Source organism: Electrona antarctica (assembly GCF_951216825.1).
Source record: "Electrona antarctica genome assembly, chromosome: 7".
NCBI classification, from domain to species: Eukaryota; Metazoa; Chordata; class Actinopteri; order Myctophiformes; family Myctophidae; genus Electrona; species Electrona antarctica.
Genome location: NC_136812.1, coordinates 23,882,857 through 23,887,310, shown reverse-complemented (window position 1 = coordinate 23,887,310; position 4,454 = coordinate 23,882,857). Strand labels below are relative to the sequence as shown.

Below are 4,454 nucleotides of genomic sequence, written 5' to 3'. Positions count from 1 at the left end.
CTTCTAATCGTGTGATGTGACAATACAGTTTATTCTGATTCTCATATATTTATAAATGCATAATAATGTCAAGCATATTATTATAAACATCAACAGAATAAATAATCCTCAGAGCAACAGTGTGTGTGTGTGTGTGTGTGTGTGTGTGTGCGCGCGCGCGTGCGTGCGAGAGAGAGAGTGTATGTGTGAGTGTGTGCATGTGAGCCACCACTATAGAGAGTATGCGCATGCTTAAAGTGAATGGCACATCGAGTGGCAAAGCAACATGCAAAGTGAGTTTAACATTGTTTAACGTTGTTTAATGCAATCAAATAGGACTTTTCTGTGTGGACTGTCGAGGCCAGAAAGTCGTTTTTTGCCACTCAGTAGGTATTCCTGCATAACTTCCTGGTTTGATGATGATGTCACGTGCATACCCTCTATTAGTGAATGACAGCGAAAGCGATGAGACTCAATAGCAAAGAGCTCACACTGAGACTGGAAGACACAGCTTTGCTTATAGAAAGTCTATTTCCAAACGGAACGAAAGGTTCACATTCCAAATGGCCATTAGTTCCTTCAGATATGTTGGCAAAGAAGGAGGCGAAGTTGGTGCACAGGTTGGTTGACACACAGCCTCGCTGGAATACAGTTTCAGCGACAGCTGAAAATACATTTGACCGGGTTTAGCCTCTGAGACACCTATAGTCTACAATGTATTACAACAGTGGAATCATCCAGTATAGTAGTATTGAATTGATTATACTTTGGACTTATTTCTTTGGACTTCTCTCTTTGCCAAAAATAGCCAATCTACAAGCTCACAATGTGTCACCATGTTGTGAGCTTGTAGATTGGCTAGTCTTACCAAATGTTCGCCCTAGAATAGGAACGTTATGGGTTCTTGTGGTCAATTCTTTGTGAAAGTTATGCATGAGTGCGTGCGTGCGTGCGCACGCGTGCGTGCGTGCATGCATGCGTGTGTGATGGAGGTGTGGTGTTTGAGGGGTTAGTAGACTATAAAATAACTCACTAGTTTGAAAAAAGCATCGATCTTCCACTCCCTGACATACAGCCATGTTTGTACAAGAGACATCATCAAAATTGTTAGAGCAGGATCGACACATTAGTCCATTGGGCTGGGTATCAGGCTCTGCAATGCAAACATGAACCTCACATTAGTTCTCAATTTGACAATTTCTATTAATAATCTTGTATAGCTACTCATAAAAAGGGTAGATAATGTAATAACAAATATAATTCTACATATGTAAATTTCAAGACTAATACATTTTCGCATTTTGTTCATTTATAACAAAAAAGCTGTTACATTTCCTATCTTTTTCCAAAACCACCTCAATCTTTTGTAAATTTAAATCAAATATTCTCCCTCTCTCCCTCTCCCTCTCCCCCTTCCTCCCTCCCTCTCTCTCTCTCTCTCTCTGTCTCTCTCTCTCTCTCTCTCTCTCTCTCTCTGTCTCTCTCTCTCTCTCTCTCTCTCTCTCTCTCATTTATCTAATCAAAAGCATGTGTGTTCTATAAACACAAAACAACTAAAACAACACCAGGTGATTGGACATTGTTTATCCAGTTGAGCTCCTACCTGGAAAAGGCAAAAACTGATTGTTGCAGTTGTCTTCAGCACAGCATTCAAAGGTTGCAGACACTCGCGCATACCGCAAGTTCCATGAGGCCTCATCCTGAATGCCCACTGGGCAGGCATGTGTACAAGTTCTTATATCGAAACTTAAATTGGGGAATACGGTCTGGTTGAAGACTAGAAGGGAACAAAATACAAATGGATGAAGAATTGTGACATATAGACCAATACATGACACAAAGTTATTGGTGTTGGTTAGTATCCCCAAGGTTTGAGTGTTTTTGTTTCAAAACAAACGTACGTACCTGTCACAGTGGCAGATACACACAACGCATTTTCAAAAGGACAAGTGAGAATTGTTACGTTCCCATCTTCGCATTCTCTATCTTTACAGGATAAGCATGTTGTTGCACATTTAACTGCAATGGAAATAACCAAAAGTAGTTATGAAACATAAAGAATTGAGTCAATGCATTTTTGGTTAAACAAAATGTAATGATTTTTAAAAGATTTTACTCAAAAAACAGATTTAGTATAATATTTCCATTATGTCTAAATGAAACCTTTAAATATATGTAAACCAGAGCAACTTATTTTACTGTACCTGAATAGAAAAGGGCCACGGTCAGAAAGAGAGTCAGGATGAACTGCATAATGGATTCTTATTAGTGACAGGTCTGGAAGCAGAGCAAGCGGACAATTATATGGTAGAGCAAAACACGCCCAGCTTTGCCTTTTTGGATTGGCATTACCTTGTTTTTCTGGTTTGTTATCACACAGTGGTGGAAAGTAACTAAGTACATTTACTCAGTGCTGTACAATGTCCAGGTACTTTTGCTTTATTGAGTATAAAAAAACCACACCTGTGTGAAGTGAAGGGCGCTAATATATTAAAGTCTAATTCATGTTGGGTGATGTAATGGTGATATAAAACAAACGGTGCCAACACAAACATTAAATGCCATTAACAATAAAGAAACAATATGGGCCTGGGCTGTGGCTCAGCAGTCCAGGCACCTTGGCCGGTAGCCCGAGTCTGGCAGTGTGCCGCGGGTTCGACTCCCGATCCCGACGGCCTTTACTGCATGTCACTCCCCTATCTCTCTCCCCCATTTCCTGTCAGCCTACTGTCTGTCCCTCTATAAAAAATATAAAATAAAGGCGAAAGCCGCAAAAAAAATACATTTAAAGAGACAATATGACGTAATGAGGGACAATATGACATACATTTTCCCTTCATTGTCAATAGCGTTATTAAAACAAACATTGAACTAAAAACAAACATTAAACCTGTATATAGGAGCCTAGGAGGGGCTGGCGCCCCACAAAAAAATATATGTCTACTCCACTCCCTCCTACATTTCAAGGCAAATATTGAACTGAACTGGTTTTGACTGAACCTTATAAAGCTCAATACATGCTCCAATGAATCAATCAATCAATCAATCAATCAATCAATCAATCAATCTTTATTTATCACATCACATTACAGGTAATAGTGAAATCCTTGATTGTACAGACCCATCATTGCAATGAGATGATAGAGAAGAGCATAAAGAGAAAGAGGAGAAGGGGAGAGGAGACACAAAGTGCATGATAGATGGTGCTGCTGACTGCTAGAACGTTTGAGGATGTGGGGGCTCACTCTGAACTTCTTCAGGCACCGGAGGCAGTTGAGTCATTGTTGGACCCTTTTCACCACTTGTGCGGTGTGTGTGCAGCCCACTGTGCAGCCCACTGGCCCACTTGAGGTTCTTTGAGATATACATTTTTTTTAATTCTTATTTATAGTCACAGACCTGTTGCACTGCAACGCCGTCGATGTAGATAGGTGCGTGCTCTCTCTCTCTCCAGCTTCCTAAAGTCCACAATCAGCTCTTTGCTTTTGCTGACGTTGAGAGCAAGGTTGTTTTCCTGACACCTGTGTCAGTGTGCCAACCTCAGCTCTGTAGTCCGCCTCGTCTTCGTTTTCGATAAGGCCCATCACTGCAGTATCATCCACATACTTAATGACGTTATGCTGCGTTCACACTGGCAGATGGTATCAGGTACGGTCGCCCCTAAACCATCTCGCCCCTTGATTTTTTCTTCTGACGACCGGTTCTTGTCTTCTTTATTTTGTTTTACTGAGAATAAGGTTAGAAATAAGTATAGGGTTAGGCATAGTTTTACTGGGGTTAAGTTTAGGAATAGGGTTAGGTTTAGGCATAGTTTTACTGAGGTTAAGCTTCTGGTTTAAGGACTAGAGCGTTTTGTACCATACAATCGTATGTATAAGTACAGAACAAAGAATGTTTGCTTTTGCCATCTTTGTTGAAGAAGAGTCTGGGCAATTATGTTTTAGTCTTACTAGAATTACTAAAAGTTACTAAATCTTATATTTAGATTTAGTCTGGCTTAATCTAATCACCTCTGAGGTTACTGGAGGTCAAATGCTTAAAGTGTGATTACCTTTGAGGGGATTAAACATGTTTACCTACACCCGTTAGGAATAAGGTTAGGTTTAACCGTTTACGCATCATTTACTTAAGTTACTTTAGGAATACCAGGCCGCGCAGTTCCGCCGGCTGTACGCCCGGGGCGAGTTGGTAAAGATGCGACTTGTTTGGTATTCGGGCAGATACAAAGATACAGTCTACCATTAATTTTCAATGGAAGCCAGCGGCATGAAGATACAAAGACACATCCGACGTTTGTAGCTGCTGCAAACAGCTTCAAAGCTACCAAAAAGTTGAGATAGTTTCAACTTCACCTACAATGATGCAAAGCTAACTTTGAATCTTTTGCATCTGCCAGTGTAGCAGAGTGGCTCAGAGCCTCTGCCTGATGGCCTCAAAAAGTGTAATATCTCCCCCGGTCCAGAGGGATATCCCTT

The 4,454-nt window shown here is 40.8% G+C and overlaps 1 long non-coding RNA gene across 1 annotated transcript; it reads right to left on the bottom strand.

The window, feature by feature from the left end:
- Positions 1-1,012: 1,012 nt before the first annotated feature.
- On the bottom strand, positions 1,013-1,956 carry LOC306926632. The gene is made up of 3 exons (XR_013790410.1): positions 1,885-1,956; positions 1,583-1,756; positions 1,013-1,132 (listed from the first exon to the last, which is right to left on the bottom strand). It is a non-coding gene; the product is annotated as an uncharacterized lncRNA (long non-coding RNA).
- Between the last annotated feature and the right edge of the window lie 2,498 nt (positions 1,957-4,454).